The following is a 23,038-nucleotide window of genomic DNA, read 5'->3' as shown; positions in this document are numbered from 1 at the left end:
CACAAACACCCCACCCATATGACTATGCCCCCTTTTGAATCGACAGTAGATTGGGCTTCATAGCTACTTTCATTCTAAAGACGAATATTAGTCAATAGGCAGGCTTCTTTCAGTAGCAAACATATTCATTTTCACCGGGCTCCGCGCACCTTTGGTACTTCTGGAGGGCAAGCAGTTTTATAGTGACTTCTTTCTTAGCGTAGGGCGACGAATACTTCCAATTCTGGAAAGGTCATTGGGTCGCCTTTGGAAGCTAAAGCGAAAGTTGTAGAAAGCCAGGAGAAAAAGCGAAAGCTTGCTCGAAACGGCCTATACCCTAACCCTCGGAAGCGAAGACGCAAAGCGTCACTTTTTTCAAAAGGAAGGAGTTTTTTCTGACTGAATCCATCCATAAAGCCGCCAAGGAAACAAAGTTCGTTCCCTTTCGTCAAGTGGGTAAGGTAGGCAAACCACTTAAGCTTTGCCTTAGACTGACGGAACAAAGCTAAGAAGTAGGCTGAATGGAAAAAGGAAAGGGACAAGGGCGGTCGTCGCTTGGCGCGAAGGCTGCTGGTTCGGTATGGTACTAAAGGTCCTCGGACTTCCAGGTGGTTTTTCTTTTGGGCTGCTGTGAACCCTTGGATCTCGCCAATACAGCCTCCTATGGTTTTCGTTACCGAGATATCTTTTCTTTTTTCCCAGGGATTTTTTGGGTAATCAGCTCCCATGCTGCAAACAGTCAAATCTGAACCTTGTCGCTCTTCTTTCCTCGTGGGCAGGAAGCACACCAGCAGCGTGCGTTGCGTGATTCCACTGTGTTTTTTGCACTTGACTGGGTGGACAGTTGACCAGAAGATAACTTCGATTCGCCCGGCCAGCAGGCGGGCGGCGTGCTTATCTTGTGTGACAACATTACAGAGCGAGTAGCGATTCTAGTCGGGCAGCTGTGTGACAACACTCCTGAGAAAGCGGCGCTTTTGTGTAACATGCTATGGTCTCAACGCCCTTACGAGGTAGTGATGAGTTTCACGCGCTCTAAGCCCGGCCCGCGCGCAGTTAGGAGGATTGGCCGCTATCTGAGCGGTACCACCCACCCTACCCTACTACCTATAGGGGGCCGTCCGTCCTACAGCCGCCTGAAAAGGAACTGCAGTAATCTTGAATAGGAATCCTACAGCGATAAAAAGAATCCCCATAAAAATACCACTAGATCGAGCACCAGTGATTTTGTATCCGGTCAAAATCTTGGCTACTTGATCGAAGTGGGTAGCTCCAGTAGACCCATAGATCATGGAACAAATAGGGTGGGTAGGCCCAACCACCACACTACACGTATAGACGCGAACCCCCCTCCTTACCGTACGTGCGACTCTCACCGCATACGGCTCGCACAAAGACTCCAAAATCCATCCCGAGCTTTTTATTCCACCTCTCCCTCCTCTCCAATCCTCGATCAAACTAGCCTTCCCCAGCAAGAAAACGTATCCGCTTTAGCAACAAAGCGCTCATCCCTTGCTTGTTCTTGAGCGCGCAAGGCGCTCAAGATGGTGATTCTTGCTTAAAAAAGGGCTAAAGCACTCCAGCTTCGAAGCTGGAGTTTGCAACTTCAAAACTACAGGTTTTAGCCCTCCTGCTGGGTGGGCGCTTCCTTCGTCTATCGTATGTCTCGCTTGGCTTCGTCCCGAACCAAGGAGGCATGATGGCGGGCGCGTGCGTGTGCCGACTGCAGAGACTACAAGCCGACGCCGGAAGCGAGTCGCTTCTATTCTCGATTGGATATAGATGGGGAACCTCTATAGATCGTCTTTTTTCGACAACCTCTCTAAAACACATACGAGAAAATGGCACTTCATGGCACGGCCAAAAAAAGAGCTTCGCTCGGTTGGCCCTCCTAGGCTTCCGCCTACTTTCTCTTCTCTTATGTCTACAACAAGTGGGAGAGGCAGGATTCGAACCTACGTAGAAAACCTTCAACAGATTTACAGTCTGTCGCTTTTGACCGCTCGGCCACTCTCCCCTTCCCGGGGATACGCCCTCCTCAAACAAAGGGTTCCTGAATAAGAAGGATGGCGGCCTTCGTTCTTAAGTTAAGAAGAGTAGATGGAACTATTAGATTTGCTAGCGTTCCGGGAGAATAAATAAGGTCATTTAGTAAGTTCATAACAATTTATGTAAAGCAAGGGGCAAAGCTTCTACGATAGCTTCCCCCTCATTGCCATCGTCGGCCTTCCCCAGCTCCCCTCCTTCGTCGCTTCTGGCTAAGCATCTTTCGGCGGAGGAAAGGAGGCGACTAGTCACTTCTGGCGAAGCAGCGAGTTCATGAGCAAGTGAATGAACGAGCAGCGAGTGAAGTGCAATAGTCGTAAGTAAGGCTCGCCATGTTCCTAAAAGGAGTGACCATCTTTTCTTCCCTTCTACTGACACTGAGCGAGCAGCAAGCATAGGCAATAGTTTCCGTAGGGGTGGGGCGCAAGCAAGCGTTTTCAGGCTCCGCTAGCTAGCGTACTCTTCTGCTATCAATGAAACCGAAAGAAAAAACCAGTGCCCTTTCGTATAGATCGAGACGCATTACTTTTTCTTTACATCTTCCATACTAGGAAGAATGGAAGGAAATCCTTCGATAACACTTCTTCCTTATTTGAAGAAATGATATCCGACGCCCGTGGAAACTATTTCATTTCAAAAAAGTTCTTCTTCTTAAGAAGCAAATAGCATTTCCTACTGATTTGTCCCCTGGACTAGACCTATGTAGATTCGGAATTATCCGTCGCTACGTTGTTCCCAAGGACTAGCAAAATCGAAATAGCGAAATTCTTGGGTCATCTCAATGGGTTCAGAAACCACACGTTTCTCTGGATCATCATAGCGTACTTCCACATATCCACTCAAAGGAAAGTCTTTTCGTAATGGATGACCCTCGAAACCATAATCTGTTGATATACGGCGTAAATCCGGATGATTGATGGAAGAAACACCAGACATATCCCATACTTCTCGCTCCCATTGGCCGGCTGATGGAAATAGACTGACTACCGGAGATATTCGTGTTACTTCGTCTGCACTTGTTTGTACACGAATGCGTGAGTTATACCGAGTACTCAGTAAATTATGGACAACTTCAAATCTTCGTTTTCGAGAGGGATGATCCACTCCGCAAATATCGATCGAAACTTGAACCCTTGTATAGGCATGCCATTTTAGAAAGCACAACAATGGAAATGGGTAGTCAGTATTGGTATAAGATCTATTCCCATGTTCCGATCTTTTCATTTTATGTACCCATTTCTTGGGTAAAATCTCCCAACTATATTGGAAAATGGATTGGTTATCCATAAATGAAAATAAAGAAAGACTTGTCGGAAATCGCCGGTTGGGTTGGTCCGACCAAGAAAGGCATGGGAGTGGAGAGGCAGAAGTGAAAGACTGGCTACCAATAAAGATCCAAAACTGCACACTTTATATAGTTATGTATCCAGGATCGGCTGCATGCTCTAGTGTTGAATCGGGTATAGAACCCAGGATGCTTGGTTACAATTCCGAATCCGCTAAACCATCGCTCGGGGAAAAGTATTATACAGAGCATTAGTACTTATTCTGATCCTTTCCTTATATTTAGATTCTAGTAGTTTATTTCAGTCGTATTCGTATCCTTACTGCGGTTTAGTAAGGGTAACAAATAAAAGTATGCAGGTTCTATTTTATTGTTCCGAGACATATGATGATAGCATTGAGAATGAGAAATCTTTGCAAAATGCACGTATTATTAAGGAGTTCTGGAACGATTACTACGCTAAGCTGTTGGATATTGACAAAACGAAAAAGACTTCTAATGTTGATATTTATCAGGATGATGTTAGAAAGTTGTTGATTAATGAAAAGAAGAATCAAAATAGTGTGTTTTCCGATACTGAATTAATAGATTTACAGAATCAAATTGCAAATTGCACAATGAAGTTCGATGAGGATAATCTATTTAAAGTAACTCCTAACATAGTAAAGTTATTGATTAATAAAGATCAGCCTAACGCTAAGCAATATCTAAAGGGTTGCCTACCAAGTAGCTTACCTATGCTTAAGATGTTTGGTATCTATACGCTTGAGGCTATCATGATTCATGTACTAGGCTTGGTATTCAACACTCTTCAGGAATCATCCGCAGTTAAGGCAGCTAGATTTATAGATCAACTTAATTCAACTGTACGAGAACAAGCAAGGTTTCTACAATACAAAGCACCGGGTAGTGGTAAGGTGGAAGCAGTACTCACTAGTAAGGTAGAATCAGTTAAGGATGTTGTTCAGCCCAAAGGTGCTAGCAAAAAAGAGAAAAAGAAAAAATTCAGTGTCATTATGATATCGGGAAATACTTGCTCCAATTCATGATTGAAAGAGATGTTCTACATATATTAACAGATAGGGGAGTAACAAAAGAAGATCCAGTGCTGGTTCTTAAGAAAGGTCAAGGGTATATAGAGAATTCTTGTTATGTTATGTGCAATTTGAACATAAATCTGCTCCCTATCAAACTCAATCTTCCGATGCTTTGCAAACCCTTGGATTGGCAACCAGCAGAGAGGAGGTCTGATCCTGATACATTATCGGATCTGATAGGAGGTTACTTATGCAAACCCACGGGGGATATCTAGAATCACTTTCGGCTATTAACTTCCCATGACTTAAAACACTTCTATATAAAGTTACATAAAAAAGAATACAAGCAGATGTGTGATATTTTGAATGGGCTTCAGTCTCAAGCGTTTGAAATAAAAAAAGGCTCTTGAGATTTTTGGAAAAGAATCGTCAATGTTTAGTTGAGTGTGGGCTTCTTTTACCAAATGCTCTGGCTCGCGTGAATCCGACAGAAGCCTCAGACATATTGAGGGAGTGCTACTTCAATAACGTCAAAGGTATTAATAATGCTTGTAGCTATAACATACTGTTAAATAAATTATTAAAACAGGTGCAGCAGGCTAGTTATGAAGATTTTTTAATAAGACTTGCGTCAGCATATGAAGGTTATTGATATGGGCAAAGGTGTCCCGTCTTTCGATGAGATGATGGATATCGCTTTGGTGGAAGTCGACTTTGACGATCCGACTACGAACGTGCGAGGACGTCACGCCTTAGCAATCGCTAAACCAACTCCGAGAGGTTATTGACCACACCGGAGCACGATCAACCTGACCACGAGGGTCTATTTCCTGCGAGCAAACGAAGAACAAGCAAGAAACTAAGATTGCAATCTGGATGTTGCGAATATAAGATGAAAGCTTTATTGATCAAGGTGGGGTTCTGTGACGCCTTTGTCTGGTCGTTGAACACAAACGAAGTACGCGAAGTTGCAGCTATGGCGAACTTTTAATCTAAACAAAACCCAAAGTCTAAACGGTGCCCTAAGGGCTGTATATATGGAGGAAGAGAGGGGGAATTTCGTGGCCCTTGGTGGAGGGGTCCGAAATCAACCCTATCTCTTGTTTCCCCACACATACGGACTCTAAAATTAGCCTATACTTATGTATTTCGAAATTACATGGGCCTGGCCCAATAAAAAGGTGACGCAGCACCTATAATAGCCTCGGGACGAAATTTATGAAGTGGCATCTTGTATATGTCGTCCATGGCTTCATGCACCCATTATGGTGGCTTCAAAGTCCTGAAATCATCACTTGTAACTCCGTTCTTGTTCCCCTTGCGCATGGCATCATCTCCATGCTTGTTCTTGCTCCAATGTTCATCCTTCTCCAAGCTAGGCCCTTCATTTGTAAGCAAAACAAATGTATCCAATTTAGGCAGCATCATATTCTCATGAACATTAGAATCATTACCAAGAAACGAAAGTACCTGATAATTTAATTGGCGTGCGCGAGCTCTAGTAATTGGTCCCGTATATGTAGCAGTAGGGGCTGTGGGTGTAACAATGGTATTGATGTCCTCATCATCCTCCCCTTCTCAAAATGAAGTCGTCCTCGACGGAAACTCATCTTCCTCACCCAAATAAGGCTTCAAATCTGCAATGTTAAAAGTGGGACTAACCCCAAAATCTGCAGGCAGCTCAAGTTTATATGCATTATCATTTATTTTCTCTAACACCTTAAAGGGACCATCAGCACGTGGCATTAGCTTTGATTTGCGCAAATCAGGAAATCTATCCTTACGCAAATGTAACCAAACAAGATCTCCAGGTGCAAACACAACATGTTTTCTACCCTTATCTCCAGCAAGTTTATATTTAGCATTCATACGCTCAATGTTTTCCTTAGTTAACTCATGCATTTTTAAAATCAATTCAGCACGTTGTTTAGCATCAAAATTAACCTTCTCCGAAGATGGAAGAGGCAACAAATCAATAGGTGCTCGAGGTAGGAAACCATACACAACTTCAAAAGGGCACATCTTAGTAGTAGAATGCAATGAACGATTATAAGCAAATTCAATATGAGGCAAGCATTCCTCCCACATTTTCTTATTATTCTTCAAAACAGCCCTAAGCATAGTAGACAACGTTCTATTGACTACTTCAGTTTGTCCATCAGTTTGGGGGTGACAAGTAGTACTAAAAAGCAGTTTAGTCCCCAACTTAGCCCATAAACATCTCCAAAAGTGGCTAAGAAATTTAGTATCACGATCTGAAACAATAGTATTTGGCACACCATGCAAGCGAATAATTTCACGAAAGAACAAATCAGCAACATTAACAGCATCATTGCTTTTATGACATGGTATAAAGTGTGCCATTTTCGAGAATCTATCCACGACAACAAATATGCTATCCCTCCCCTTCTTTACAATTCTGCATTACATCTTTAAAAGCAGCATCATGCACATATTGATCTTTGATGGTCTCCAAACCAAATATTTTGAAGTCAAGTTGTGAAAGCATAGTATAGCGACGAGACAATGCATCAGCAATAACATTTTCTTTTCCCTTCTTGTGTTTAATGACATAAGGGAAAGTCTCAATGAATTCAACCCATTTAGCATGTCTACGATTCAGTTTAGCTTGACTTTTAATATGTTTCAAAGATTCATGATCAGAATGTATAACAAATTCTTTGGGCCATAAATAATGTTGCCATGTTTCTAAAGTCCGAACAAGAGCATATAATTCTTTATCATAAGTAGAATAATTCAGACTAGGCCCACTCAATTTTTCAGAAAAGTATGCAACAGGTTTGCCATCTTGTAATAACACACCACCTAATCCAATTCCACTAGCATCACATTCAAGCTCAAAAGTCTTATTAAAATCAGGAAGTTGGAGTAAAGGAGCATGTGTCAACTTATCTTTCAATACCGAGAAGGCTTCTTCCTGTGCGGTACCCCAAATAAAAGGCACATCTTTCTTTGTAAGCTCATTGAGAGGTGCAGCAATGGTGCTGAAATCTCTCACAAAATGCCTATAGAATCCAGCGAGGCCAAGAAAACTCCTCACTTGTGTGACCGTTTTGGGTTGCGGCCAACTCTCAATAGCTTCAATCTTGGCTTTATCAACTTCAATTCCCTGTGGAGTAACAACATAGCCAAGAAAAGATACTCGGTCGGTGCAAAAGGTGCACTTCCCAAGGTTACCAAACAAACGTGCATCACGTAGAGCAATAAAAATAGCACGTAAATGTTCCAAATGTTCTTCCAAAGATCTGCTATAAATCAATATGTCATCAAAGTAAACTACCACAAATCGTCCAATGAAAGCACGTAAAACTTCGTTCATTAATCTCATGAAAGTACTAGGTGCATTAGTTAACCCAAAAGGCATGACTAACCACTCATATAATCCAAACTTAGTTTTGAATGCTGTTTTCCATTCATCTCCCAATTTCATACGAATTTGATGGTAGCCACTACGCAAATCAACTTTGGAGAATATTGTAGAGCCACTCAATTCATCAAGCATATCATCTAGCCTAGGAATAGGATGACGATAATGAATAGTAATATTATTAATGCCTCTACAATCAACACACATACGTGATGTACCATCCTTTTTCGGCACTAGAATAATAGGAACAGCACAAGGACTAAGGGATTCGCGTATATAACCTTTGTCGAGCAGCTCTTGTACTTGACGCATAATCTCCTTCGTCTCCTCTGGATTGGTACGGTATGGTGCACAGTTTGGCAGTGAAGCACCGGGAATTAAGTCAATCTGATGCTCAATCCCTCGAATAGGCGGTAATCCCGGTGGCACGTCTTGTGGAAAGACGTCAGCGAAGTCTTGCAAAATGTTAGTGACAGCAGGAGGCAAAGAGGAAGGCACGTCCTCAAATGAAAATAATGCCTCTTTGCACACAAAAGCATAGCAAACAGATTTGCTGAAATCTAGCTCATCAATATCAGATTTGGTGGCAAATAAACATGCACTTTTCAATTTAATTTCAGAAGCAACACTAGATGGTTTATTATTAGGCTTCATTTGTTGCTCAAATTCTTTTGCCACAATCTGATTTTCACTCTTATTCGTCTCCTGTTTTGCTTTATTAGCTCTATTAATATCATCTTTCAAAATGGAATCAGGAGTCATAGGAAGCAAAGTAATATTTTTATCCTTATGAACAAGAGTATAGTGATTGTTTCTACCATGGTGTACAGAATTTTCATCAAATTGCCATGGTCTATCAAGTAATAAGGAACATGCTTGCATAGGTACCACATCACAATCAACATAATCAGCATATGTAGAGATACTAAAATGCACACGAACAGTACGTGTTACCTTAACCTTGCCGCTGTTGTTGAACCATTGGATGTAGTAAGGATGTGGATGTGGTCTTGTGGTGAGAGAAAGCTTCTCCACCATCTCCATGCTAGCCAAGTTGTTGCAGCTCCCTCCGTCTATGATGACGGGCACAGAACGTTCCTTCACACCTCCCTTGGTATGGAACAAATTGTGCCTCTGATTTTGCTCAGCTTGTGTGATCTGCACACTCAAAACACGTTGAGCAACTAAACATTCATACCTGTCAGCGTCTTCAGGAGCCATGTATTGCGTCTCATGATCAGAATCATCTCCACCATGTTCTTCACGTGTAATAAGAGCCAAAGTCTCCTCATCATAGTCACTAGCAGACTCATATCCACCATCCGTGGTAGCAATCATCACACGCGGAGATTTGCATTCTCTCGCATAATGACCTCCTCCCTTACAACGACGACAAATAATATCACTTGTGTGCCCTGTTGATGCCATGGAAGAAGAAGAACGCTGTGCAGGCCCCGCAGGTGCGCTCTTGGCAGATAATGGTGGTTGTGCCTGTTTTCTTGTATCACGGCTGGAGGTGGCACCGGATGGAGGTGCTGGTGCAGTTGAAGTAGAAAATGCACGTGGTGTCCATGATGAAGGTCGGCCTGCAGAAAAGTTAGTTCGCCCCAATGCTTGGCGATCCTGCACTTCACGTTCAGCTTTACAAGCAAGATGGAATAAACGAGTGATATTAGTATACTCCTTATAGTCTAGAATGGTCTGAATCTCTCTATTTAATCCACCCAGAAAACGTGCAAGCATAGCTTCATTCTCCTCAACAATACCACATCTAATCATGCCAGTTTGTAATTCCTGATAATATTCTTCTACAGAATTTTTCCCTTGTCTTAAACGCTGCAATTTTTGAAGCAATTCACGTTGATAATATGGTGGAACCCAACGCGTACGCATAGCAGTTTTCAAAGCAGCCCAAGTAGTTGGAATAGGATATAATCTACAATGTTCAGACCACCATACACATGCAAAACTAGTGAAAGCACAAACAGCAGCAGCAACCCGTCTCTCCTCGGGATATTGTAAACATGTAAAACGTTGTTCAGTTTCTAACTCCCAAGTAAGATATATATCAGGAACATATCTACCCTCAAATGGTGGAATATTCAATTTCAGTTTAGGAATATGCACATCATCTCATACCTGAGGTGGTGGTGCAGGCCTACCATTACGAATATATACCTGATGATAGAGGCGAGGGTGTCCCGATCTTTCGATGAGATGATAACTATCGATTTGGTGGAGACGACTTTGACGATCCGACTACAAACGTGCACGACGTTGCGCCTTAGCAATCGCTAAACCAATCTCCTGAGGTTACTGACGATGCCGGAAGCACGGTCAGCCTGACCACGAAGGTCTATTCCTGCAAGCAATCGAAGAACGAGCAAGAATATGATAAAGCAATCTGAATATTGCAAATATATATGAGGTATTGATAATGGTGGGGATCCGTAAGCGGTCTTGGTCTGGTCGTTGGACACAAACGAAGTACACGAAGTTGCAACGGCTAACTTTTAACTAAACAAATCCCAAGGAAAAGCTACTAGATGGATCTACTTATATAGGAGCAAGGGGTGGCGGCCAAGGAGGTGGGAGGACGTCCCAAGGCAGCCTAAAACTAAATCTAGGTCGTACAAGGCCAATGGGCCCAAGTGGAGGTGATGTAACACCTTTGGACTTGTAGTTTGACTCGGATTCTGCTGCAGCATCAGATTGTTTCGTCCACAACTCAACGCTCCGGACGAATTTGGAGGTGATTCCAATTGGGTTGGAAAGTGCACGAAATCTAGTTTCCAACAAAAAAAGAATCACCCAATTCGGAGTCCGTATGAAAAACTTGTGTGCGTTTTGAGTCAGGTGTGTCTGTGCAGTCCGAATCTGAATCCAGAACGTGAGAGACTTGGACTCTATCTTCTCTTGGGCCAAAAGTGACGTGAGAGAACTTTTTGGACAGCAAATAAACATCTCTTTCTTCCTTATCTTCATATGTGGATTGTACAAATGTCCCATACACCTGCAATTAGACAAAACACAAAAGTGTGTGAAGTATTTTTGTTCTGGATAACATAAATAGATTATTGAATAGTTTGCACTAGAAATCACCTGACAAATATGCATATATGCAATATTTTTGGTCATATCCAAGGTAGTCATGTCCTCATCAGCACCGGATGGAGGTGCTGGTGCAGTTGAAGTAGAAGATGCACGTGGTGTCCATGATGAAGGTCGGCCTGCAGAAAAGTTGGTTCGCCCCAATGCTTGTCGATCCTGCACTTCACGTTCAGCTTTACAAGCAAGATGGAATAAACGAGTGATATTAGTATACTCCTTATAGTCTAGAATGGTCTGAATCTCTCTATTTAATCCACCCAGAAAACGTGCAAGCATAGCTTCATTCTCCTCAACAATACCACATCTAATCATGCCAGTTTGTAATTCCTGATAATATTCTTCTACAGAATTTTTCCCTTGTCTTAAACGCTGCAATTTTTGAAGCAATTCACGTTGATAATATGGTGGAACCCAACGCGTACGCATAGCAGTTTTCAAAGCAGCCCAAGTAGTTGGAATAGGATATAATCTACAATGTTCAGGCCACCATACACATGCAAAACTAGTGAAAGCACAAACAGCAGCAGCAACTCGTCTCTCCTCAGGATATTGTAAACATGTAAATCGTTGTTCAGTTTCTAACTCCCAAGTAAGATATATATCAGGAACATATCTACCCTCAAATGGTGGAATATTCAATTTCAGTTTAGGAATATGGACATCATCTCGTACCTGAGGTGGTGGTGCAGGCCTACCATTACGAATATATACCTGAGGTCGACCTGCTGGTGGTGGTACAGGTGGCTGCACGTAGTGCTGATTTTGATCAACCTCATCCTCATAATCTCCCACATAATCATCCTCCTCCGCATCAGCAGCAGGAGCCATAGAAGTATCAACAGCAGCACCAACAGTTTGGCCAAACGCAAGAGGAACACGGCTTGCTCGGCGGAGGTCTGTTTCGCGACGTGGAGGTAGTCGTTGTTGTTGTTGTTGGAGAGGTGCGTTAGGTGCAGCGGGTGGTGGTGGTGGAAGATGCGCGAGCAATTCATTAAACTTGTTATCGAGCTTTGTTTCGAACATCTTCTCAAGGCCAGTGATCTTCTCCATGGCCTCTTCAAAATTGTTCAGCACATCTTGCACCTGTTCAGTCATCATTTGCTGAAACTTATCATGAAGCTCCTTGTTCGATAAATTCTCCCAGTCAATCTCGTCGGCTTGTGATCCTGGCATGGTTAGCAGCAATAGAAACACACAAGAATATGATCCTACAGACTACGAACAAGTGGTGGTGGTGGGTGTCACAAATCCGTCAAGCAAAACTCAAATTCTTACCAGTTCTTACCCAGCAGCAGGCGGTGATCGGCAACCGTTGTAGTCAAAAACTCTCAAAACTTGGATAGAGAGATTACCAGGGAGAGTCAAACACACGACGTAGATGTATGTGGAGCTGGGAAGGCTTATAATATGGTAGCAAAAAGGGTCAGCAATAATCAATTCAGAGATGCAAAGTTGAATAAACGCTCAACGACGGTACTGTGCTGGTCCTAGGCTAGACTGTGCTAGAGACGCGAGCCTAGAACACCAACAAAATCACGGCGCGGCACGTAAACAAGGGAGGAGCACACTCTGAATTTTTTCTCTTTTTTTTGCACTTTTTTTTCCTCTTTTTTTTGCTCCGCAACAAATTTTTTTCGAAAAAGTCTACAAATGGTCTAAAAACTGCCTAGCCAGAATTTTCCAGACTTAGTTTTTTTTTTGAAATTGGAACTATTTTTCTTCTGCGGATGGCTCGGAAGTTGGGGAGTCCTTCTCTGTCACGACTCGGAGTGTCGCGTGATCTGGAAATCGAGAACAATGCAACAATTACTGGACTCGGACTAGGACTGGTGGCGGAGATGAATCTGGTGGAACTCGGACTGGTGGCGGAGATGAATCTGGTGGAACACGGACAGGTGGCGGATATATGTTGCAGGTGAACTCAGATTGGCGTGATGGTGGCGGATATGTGGTAGCGTATATGGATTCGGATTGGCGGTGAATATGTGGTGGTGGTATATGGCAACAACGACGATGATGATGCGGTGGTGATATATGGCAGCGGCAACGTGACAACCTGTGAACAGAACTCGAAACTCTAAAAGACTAGACGCTATGACCAGCAACTGGACACGACGATGCAACCGCAAATTCATAAAAGCAAATACAGAAAAGATTATGAAAGGCTCAGATTGGTTCGGATGGGATGAACTAACCCTAATTTTTTTTGGCTTTTTCGTGGACTATAGGTATGAAGAACAGACTCGATCTAAACTACGAAAAACTGTAAAATCTCACCGAGCAACCTGGAAATCTGATACCACTTGATATGGGCAAAGGTGTCCCGTCTTTCGATGATATGATGGATATCGCTTTGGTGGAAGTCGACTTTGACGATCCGACTATGAACGTGCGAGGACGTCGCGCCTTAGCAATCGCTAAACCAACTCCGAGAGGTTATGAACCACGCCGGAGCACGATCAACCTGACCACGAGGGTCTGTTTCCTGCGAGCAAACGAAGAACAAGCAAGAAACTAAGATTGCAATCTGGATATTGCGAATATAAGATGAAAGCTTTATTGATCAAGGTGGGGTTCTGTGACGCCTTTGTCTGGTCGTTGAACACAAACGAAGTACGCGAAGTTGCAGCTATGGCAAACTTTTAATCTAAACAAAACCCAAAGTCTAAACGGTGCCCTAAGGGCTGTATATATATGGAGGAAGAGAGGGGGAATTTCGTGGCCCTTGGTGGAGGGGTCCGAAATCAACCCTATCTCTTGTTTCCCCACACATACGGACTCTAAAATTAGCCTATACTTATGTATTTCGAAATTACATGGGCCTGGCCCAATAAAAAGGTGACGCAGCACCTATAATAGCCTCGGGACGAAATTTATGAAGTGGCATCTTGTATATTTCGTCCATGGCTTCATGCACCCATTATGGTGGCTTCAAAGTCCTGAAATCATCACTTGTAACTCCGTTCTTGTTCCCCTTGCGCATGGCATCATCTCCATGCTTGTTCTTGCTCCAATGTTCATCCTTCTCCAAGCTAGGCCCTTCATTTGTAAGCAAAACAAATGTATCCAATTTAGGCAGCATCATATTCTCATGAACATTAGAATCATTACCAAGAAACAAAAGTACCTGATAATTTAATTGGCGTGCGCGAGCTCTAGTAATTGGTCCCGTATATGTAGCAGTAGGGGCTGTGGGTGTAACAATGGTATTGATGTCCTCATCAGTTATCAATTCTATTTGCCAGCATTCATGGACTTCCATGGTAGAATCTACCGTTCAGGTGTATTGCATTTTCATGAGCGTGATTTGTCAAAAAGTTTATTACTCTTTTCTGCCGATCATCCTCAACCGCCAGCACAAAACCACATGTGGGAAAAAAAGAATCTCAGTCAACACTTAGCATGTGCTGCAGCCTTTAAGTATCCAAAGTTCTTGAACTTAGATGATGCCCTTAAATGGTATAACGAACACCAGACTGAAATGTTTACTTCGGACGAAAGTTTCAATCAATTTGTTGCGCAAGCTAGTGATCCATTTTTTTTCATAGCCAAGATCCTTTCTAAGGATGAAGGAGTGAGTAATTGTCATCAGGTTCCAGTGACCCAAGATGCGAGTGCGAGTGCATATCAAATTATGAGTTATCTCTTGCTTAACTTAGAAATGGGTAGGAGAACGAATCTTCTTCCATCTTAAGACGGTAAAATCCAAGATGTGTACATGTGCTTATGGGATGAGCTTAATAAATTCTTGGATACCAGATTGAATAATGTTAGTAGTAGTAATTAGAAGAAAAAACTCATAGATTCTATGTTAACCAGAAAGTTCGTCAAAGGATTATTTATGCCATCTCCACAGGGGTCCGTCCGGTTCTTCCTCAAATGGGTTGCCTCAATCTTTATCAAAGTTTTGGTATCTAGCTTATCCAGCTACAGTATAGTATACTCCTTCCTTGCTCGATAGAGCTCTTTGAATCCGCTTCAACTAAATGCGTAAAATAGAGTAATTTATTCAAAAGCCAGTTTCTTTCGAGAAGGCAGGAGGCCCATAGCGAGTTACAATAGTGCCAGTTCTTGTACGGAAGGCCGTAATTCCGGTAACCTCGACTGCTCTAAGAATGATCCGGGCTAGCCGGGCACATCACATCAAAGTTAGGTCATTTGTCAAAAACATGGCAAATAGCTCAGTTGGTTTGGTAAGGGAACTATTCTCTCACTTAAACCACTCCCATATTAGGTATTCTATCTCGTCTTAAAGTTCCCCCGCATTACCCATAACTTACCACCTATATCTCCAGAACTCAAATCGCAAAATGACAATGCTTTCGATAGTCTATACTAAATTACTTTGTACGAATGCACATCTCGGCCGTCGGGTAGCTGATCACCATTTCAAAGTCTATATCCGTGGTTCAAGAAATGAAATTGCTATTCTTGATTCAGACAAGACACTGATTTGTTTACGAAACGCTCTTCATTTTATAGGATCTCCCAGTCGTCAAAAAGGTCGTTCCTTCTTTTTAAAGACCAATCATTTATTTATTTATGAGATAACGGAAGAAATGGCGAGCTATTTAAGAAGCTATTTAAGAAATGTGAATTCTCATTGTTTCGATGATTCTCAATGGAAGATCGGGGCGTTTTTGACCAAATCTTTTGCAAATAAAAAAAATTCCGTTCAACAAAGAAGAAGATCAATTTTGGGTTGAACCAACAACCTGATTGTGTGGTTATTCTGAATGCAGATAGAAAGTCTTCGGTCATACTGGAAGCTGATCGATCACAAATACCTATTCCATCCTTAGTTGATTCTACGATCCCATGGAATCCTATAAAAGAATCACTTATCCCATCCCAGCGAATGATCCTATACAGTTCGTATATCTATTTCGTCATTCGATCATGAAAACAGTGATTCTTGAACAGAATGCGATTAGTAGAGAAGCGCAATCTCTCAGAGTCACTTTGAGTACGGGGAAGTCCGTAGGAGGGATGAGATCCTCCTGCTACTCCACCTCTTCTTCTTCCCCAATAGACGAAGAAGAAAATAGGGCCAAGGCGCTATTGGAGATGCGCAAAAAATATCCATTGGGAGATGGCGCTGACGCTGACGCTAACGCTCGCAAGGCGGTTTTGCAGGCAATTTCTAAAAATACTTTTTTTCTTTGAGCTCATAACCCGGTTTGGGCCGATTGACTCTGAGAGCGATCGAGGGGTCGCGGGCTCACACCTTGCTTTTGCGCATAGGATTTAAGAGATCCTACAATTTAATGGAAAGAGCAGCAGCTCTCTGAAAGACCTCATTGATCTTAAATTGGATTTGGAAGACGCCTCTAAAAGAGAGGAGATTCTACTTCCATATTTTTCCTCAAAAAAAGAGGCAAAGTCCTAGCATGATACAAAAAGAAATAATGGGCAAGGGCGGGGAATGATAGGTTCATAGATGTGGAGTAATCAGTTCTTCATTTGAAGAGTTAGTTGGCTGGCCTACCGGCCCGCAGATGTAGAGAGGTTGCCCCCACCATCCTCTTGAACTGCGAAATCAAAGTCGCGATCTGATAGGTATCTATCCTGACCATGCATCTGGAAAGCGCCGGTTCGATTCCGGCTCGTGACATGAAGAAGAAGTCCCAAACAGGGATCAGATGAGTTTGCACAGCGTTACTTTGTTGACGGAAAATCAAATTGTTCTTCCGGTTCAATGAAGACTATGCTTACTTTCCTTTCTCTTACCGGTCTGTGTTCTATCATGGACCTGTATTCCATTCCTCGAATCGAGACTTTCTTTTGGTATGATTTTGATACGAGTTTTCTATCAAAACTCTATGCCATCAATCACTATCCCCGTTTCTGCCCGGACGATTCCTTCAAATAAATAAAAAGAAAAGTGAAGAGGAAAATGCATAACCAGAAGAAAAAGATATCGTGATGTAAAATGATCATCGGGACACATTGTTTTTAGGACCGACAATTTCCTGCACTGCTTAAACCAAGAAAAAGATACATACTAGTTTTCATAGGTAGGCCTCTCTCTCCTACAGAATAGGTTTTTCCAAAAACTACCCATGGGATTTCTTTGTCTTTTCCTTATCTTTTGTCCGGTGAAGAATCTCCTGCTGCAGAGATAAGATGAATGGCTTCGAGATACCATCACTCGTCATTGCCAAGGAAATGAATTGCAAATTGGCTACTTATAGTCTACACTTCCCCTGATTCTCCACGATGACCCGCATTCATTGATTGAGAGAATAAGCTGAACATAGATCCATTGCGATATTGGTTTGGAAGAGAAGCCGTGGAGACAGCTCATTGTTCCTATGTCCAGAATTGTTAAAGAATGAAGGTACCCCGTTGACTATGTCGGGTAACGCCGACTTAGATTATCCCTAAAAACACTATCAACCACATCATAATTGTTTGCTTCTGCTTTCCTCGCAGAGTTGGTTCTAGCTTTCACCGAAGCATTTCGTCGCTTGCTACGCCCTTCCTCGTCTCTGGATGCCATCCTTTCTCCTGCATTTTCGTGCACATAAGCATAGCTCCAACCACTTTTCATGCTTAGCAAATGCTGTAATGAGGGTGCTGAATGTATACGGATCTGGCGCAAGATCTCTGTCTGCCTTTTCTTTCAGCTGATCCTCTACCTAATGGTTCAGACCCTGGTAGACACCGGTGCAAGAACAGAGGCAAGTCAACTATACCAGCATTTCTGAAGATAGGCAACTCTTTATTTCTGAAGATAGGAATTCCAGATAAATAGATCCGCATTCAAGTTTTAGGCTTGTGTCCTTTCATCTAGAATGGCTGCTGCTTGGTCTTCAGTGAGCGAAGTCATTTCCTCAATAGAGTTCTTTGCCCGACAAAAGTGAATCTTGATCTTTCTTCTTGATAGTTTGTGATCGAGCCAATCTCACAATTTCGATCTTGCTACTACCACTATAGCCCTGAGTGACTATGGCTACCTAAACTGAAGGAGTTCCCACAAGACCTGTGAATGTCAACTTCACTCTAAGGGTAAAGCATGCTCGCTCCTTCGCTCGTACGAACAATCAGTCATTGCTGGGAGCTCTATCCTCCTCGCACTACTAAAAACAGGGTGAAAGAATCTCCCGCGTTCAGTCTGTGGAGGCCGACCATCATAGTCGTCTCTACACCAAGTTGGTCTTAATGTCTACCCGGGCTAGCTTCTTCATTCTTCGATCAGGGGCGGGCTTCTTCCCTTATATACGATGACTTAGATAGATAAACTTCTTTGATCCATTCATTGATAAAGTCTTCGGGGGCTGTTTACCTTTTGAATCAACAGTAGAGTAGGTTTGATCTTGCTTTCTCAATCTTTCTCTGATCCTAGCACTGTAGTAGATCCGACTTTATTCGGCTAAAAAGAAGTGTGTGTGGCCGTCGTATCTGCTCGCCCCCTTCTTCATTCATCCATTTAGGTAAGAATGGATCCAGGGAACCTGGCTCGGGAACAACCCTGAAAAAACATAGTAAGAGAGTCCAATCTCTGAAATATAGCATTTGATCTCCTAAGTAGTAGTAGTAGAAGGCTTAGTATCTGGCTTGATACAATAGAGTCCGAACACACAGTAGATCCAGATTCCACACCTTGCTGTGGACTGGGGAGAGAGCAGCTCTTCGAAGCTGGGCGTTCTGTGTGATTATGGAGGAACTGTAGTACTCGCCCCAAAATGCAAGTCGGGATAGATACTTAAAGAAAGGGGGAGCGGTGGGCCTTCAAAAAGGAGCAAGGGAGTGATGGGCAACCTTTTTCTATATGTTGCTCGTGAGCCGCCAAGTACCAGTCTCGCAACAGTACTGGCGTTAAAGGATCGGTCCTTCACTTGCGGATCGTTCGCGAGTCGAACTCGCTCTCTTGCCACGCCTTTGACTCACGAACTCGAGTCGGACTCATTCACTGCTGAATTTTTTGAGGATCGTTCGTTCTTCACTCTCTTGCTATTACCCGCAGGGAGCGCAGCAACCGACGGTGCATATTATCATATAGAAAGAAGCGAAGCGTAGCGATTCGTACTACCGGAAAAGTGTCGCTAACCGCTAGGCAATAGAGTCAGCTTATGGGGTGGGGCGCAAGCAAGCGTAGCGAATCACATAGAGTTGCCCCTACCTGCCAGCGCGCAGATAGATAGGGCGGGCGAGCGCAGGGATGGATGTCTGAGCGGTTGAAAGAGTCGGTCTTGAAAACCGAAGTATTGATAGGAATACCGGGGGTTCGAATCCCTCTCCATCCGCGAGGTCATAAGTTCTCTCTTGCCTTATCTATAGATAAGAACGAATCTCCTCGACTCGACTGATATGATGGATGGAATGGGTAGAAGGTTGAGGTTATTGTGTGTTGATTTAGTTAGGACTTTGTCTCCCTTTCGTTATCTTCTGCCCCGGGTGGATGACCTGTGGGAGCTAAGTCGAAGATCTCGGTGTCGTCGTGAGTGGTTGATAAACAACGATTGCAGTTTGATTTAGGGAGTCCCAACCCTGTGAAGCTTAACAGACAAAGAAAACGATAGAGACTTCCGAGTATAGGGTGACGACCTTAATGAATCAAGTATTCAGGTGGCACAGTTTTTAGCTACATAAGCGCTCAAATTCCTGAATACTTATTGCCCAAAAAATATGGTCAACCCCAGGTACATTTATTAGGTTTTGATCTGAGGCTATCCTGGTCTGCAGGACCCAACACAAGTATTCATCCTTTCCAATCTGAAAAAGGTGTTGCCGAAAGCTTACCCTCTTCCACACGGATGCTACAGCCGCTATCACTTTTGCAGGAGGGGAATTACAGAGTTCGCCTCTCGACATCTTGTTTGGTAAGCGGAATTTTGACCCAGGCGCCCTAGTGTTGCCTAACCGTTCGGCCGGAGATGTCGGATGCGAGATCTTTAGCTACTTGTATCAATTTGCCGCAGTGTGCTTAGATACAATGGGCTGGCAGCTAAGGCTTGGCAGGATGGGGGAGTTAATTAAGGTCGAGGGAGTAGGAAAGAGTTTATTATTCGCTATTGGCTTAGTACGGCCTATACATAATAGGGCCATGACGGTTTTGGCAAGGCCTTGAACTTCATATATCCCTTTTTTACTCAATCCAGAATACCGATAATTCGCACTGAGGAATGAAAGACACTGGCATAACCAGTATCTCCCCGGACATTGAACTTGTCCACTAGTAGAATCTATACTAGTTCACTACATTTCCACATAGATTATAGTTGAATATACCTTTTTTACATTCCTACGAAAAGAATGAATGCCTTTCATTCCGGGCTGAGAGTTGCAATCTCGATGTTCCAGAAATTGCAGAGGAGCAGGATCCGAAGCGGTGGCTTCTACAAGAATGGAATATTCCAAAGCATTCACTTCTGAAAGAATTTGAACTAATTGTGCCACAGTCGAGCGTTTTTGTCCAATCGCAACATAGACACAATACAATGTCTCACTCTCATTTGTGCCCCTTGAGTTCATTTGCTTTTGGTTTAATATAGTATCGATAGCTATTGCAGTTTTTCCAGTTTGTCTGTCCCCGATTATAAGTTCTCGTTGACCACGGCCTATAGGAACCAGGCTATCCACTGCTTTTAAGCCTGTTTGCATGGGTTCGTGCACAGATTTACGTTCAATAATCCCTGGGGCTTTCACTTCAACACGTCTTCGTTCGTGATCGCTTAGAGCCCCTTTTCCATCAATAGGTACTCCCAAGGCGTCGACCACATGGCCTAACATGGCCTTTCCCGCAGGAACATCCACAATAGATCCAGTGCGCTTGACAAGATCTCCTTCTTTAATAGCGGTATCACTACCAAAGACAACAATACCTACATTCTCATTCTCAAGATTTCAGGCGATTCCTTTCACACCGCTGGCAAATTCCACCATTTCTCCTGCTTGAATCTCGTTCAATCCATAAACACGTGCAATCCCATCTCCAACTGAGACCACTCGACCGATCTCATCCACTTGAAAATTCGTGTAAAAGTTGGTCATTCTACTTTCTAATAGAGTCGTGAGTTCCGCAGCTCTGGGTGAGAATTCCATACTTTCACAAATTAGATGGATGATATTTTGAAGGGAGAAATCCGCTTTCAAGAAAAAGATCTTTACTTCACACAATCTCGATTTGAATTATCATTTGGTGAACCGGGCATCTCGGACAAAGACAATAACAAGAAGAGATGGGAAGACCCTTCGCGGTCCTGCTCCCTGGTCTCTACCTTGCTTACCGCCCCTCGTAGGGGCCAGCGTACCCATACCGAAAACGATTTACTCTTTTTATGGGCGCTTTCGACTAGGCTCTCGTTAAGGAATCGGCCCAAACAACACCGAGATTCCCGCGAGAATTGCTACGCTGCCTGTAGTGAAATTGCAAGAATCACTTTATACGCTATTTCGAAATCGAATGAATTGAGCAACTGTATTTCCCCAGGTTTCCATTGGAAAAGGGGCTTTTTTTGTATGCAAGTGATGATCGCTTGGCGGAGAAGCCGCTCCCGTGTGGGGTGGCCATGAGAATGATTCCGAGTCTTCCTGACCAGACCCATGTGGAACTTGTAAATAAATAGGTTTGTAAGTGCCTAGCTGAGTAATAAGATAAGTACCTTTGCTAATAATCCAAAACCTTTCATCTTCTCTTTCTAGATATAGCAGCCTACCCATATTGATAGTGGAATTATTGGTCTCCTCTTTCGGATAGCCCATTTTGAATAAGTGTCATGGGTAAGGGCTTGACCTACCAGTTGAATGGAATCTACCGTTCTTTATGCTCTCGCTAGCTTTGAACTTGTTTGTACCAGTAATCAAACCCAGAATCTCATTTCCCATTGCTTTCATCGCATAGAGCCAGATGCCGCATCCACAGGCCTATTTAGTAAGTGGGGTGTATCCTTGGTGACACTTGAGAAATAATCCTATACTTCCAATAACCCACTACTTCCTCCACGGATGGTACATGGCAGGCATCTACCGGAACTAGAGGCGAGCACTTTTCAGTCAATTACGAGAGGCATTCGCTTCTTTGATCTTTAATAAGCGAAGGAACGAGCCTAGTAGGGGAAATACCTTCCTCAGGAATGTCATCAAAGCCAGGTTCTCCAATCGTAAACGGGAATATTCCATGGCACAAGGGTTGTTTTTAGGTGCTGTCCTCGGCAGACCACCACAAAAGGTCTGAATCAGGCGAAACTTCTTTTGGTGCCAGCGAGAAGTAGTAACAAGAACTCCTCCTCTGTTCAATATCAGCCTGGTTTAGGTCTAGGTCATAATGCATTTTCTGATACCTTCCTTTGTCCATAGATCAGCGTTATGCTTCTGTCCTGTGATGAAGAAGGATAGAAGAATGGTAAGATAGGATCGTATTAGTGAGCCGTGGGAAAAGAGTTTTTTCGTACCTTGATTGGACCCACCCAAAAGCAACAGGAATCCCTTTCTCCTCCTATAAGGAAATCTCGTCGTTTCACTCTTCTTCAAGTACCATCGGATTAGTCAACTCAAACGCTGAGAGATTACTATAGAACCAAGGCGGCTTTGAGGCTGGCTCCACTCTCCAAATAGAGCAGTTACTTCGTTGACGACAAGAACCCCATTTCCACTAGCCAAAGAGCAATTCATTTCTTCGACTCGATGCCTCCTCATTTGCTCCCATTCCCATATTAATAAAAGAATTAGGGAAATGCGAGGGAAAAGAATGCCAAAAGCATTTAGAGATTTGACTGGGATTCGTTCTGGCTCAGATGGCGAGGGATTGCTATAACTATTTTTAGAAGCATTAATGAGATCTCTTTTTTTCACAAAGTGATATGGAAAATCATGCGGAAGAACCTATATGTAAAAATAATTCTAGATTCCCATCATACATTTCCAAACTTCCAAATAAGAATAAGCTAAAAATGGATAAATACCTTAAGGAATTGGAAGCAGACCCTGATTATAAAGGGCAACCTCCTAAACCATCAGTATTCCTTGTAGGTGACATTGAAACCATTCCCTTGTTGGATCGGAACTATGTTCCCGCGGAGATAATAGAATCCAAAATCTTCCCCGCCACCACGCTTATGCAGCCGCCTTTATGACTGTCAATTCAGACAAGAAACTATCAAAGATTTATATTAATCATTATAGTTCCCACGAATACATAAATACGCACCCATCATTTTATGATCGAAGTGATTGTGTACTCCAAGCATT

At 43.0% G+C, this 23,038-nt stretch overlaps 2 non-coding genes and 3 pseudogenes across 2 annotated transcripts; 2 read left to right on the top strand and 3 right to left on the bottom strand.

The window, feature by feature from the left end:
• Positions 1 to 1,913: 1,913 nt before the first annotated feature.
• TRNAY-GUA lies at positions 1,914 to 1,996 on the bottom strand. The gene has a single exon. It is a non-coding gene; the product is annotated as a tRNA-Tyr (tRNA).
• Positions 1,997 to 2,739: 743 nt separating this feature from the next.
• Positions 2,740 to 3,577, bottom strand: LOC119302306 (annotated as a pseudogene).
• Positions 3,578 to 15,156: 11,579 nt separating this feature from the next.
• Positions 15,157 to 16,235, top strand: LOC119302303 (annotated as a pseudogene).
• Positions 16,236 to 19,008: 2,773 nt separating this feature from the next.
• TRNAS-UGA lies at positions 19,009 to 19,095 on the top strand. Its single transcript has one exon. It is a non-coding gene; the product is annotated as a tRNA-Ser (tRNA).
• A 952-nt stretch (positions 19,096 to 20,047) lies between these two features.
• On the bottom strand, positions 20,048 to 20,916 carry LOC119299776 (annotated as a pseudogene).
• Positions 20,917 to 23,038: the final 2,122 nt, after the last annotated feature.

Source organism: Triticum dicoccoides, chromosome 5A, assembly GCF_002162155.2.
Source record: "Triticum dicoccoides isolate Atlit2015 ecotype Zavitan chromosome 5A, WEW_v2.0, whole genome shotgun sequence".
In the NCBI taxonomy this organism is placed as follows: domain Eukaryota; kingdom Viridiplantae; phylum Streptophyta; class Magnoliopsida; order Poales; family Poaceae; genus Triticum; species Triticum dicoccoides.
Note: the sequence above shows the minus strand (reverse complement) of the source record. Positions and strands in the feature narration are given on the sequence as shown.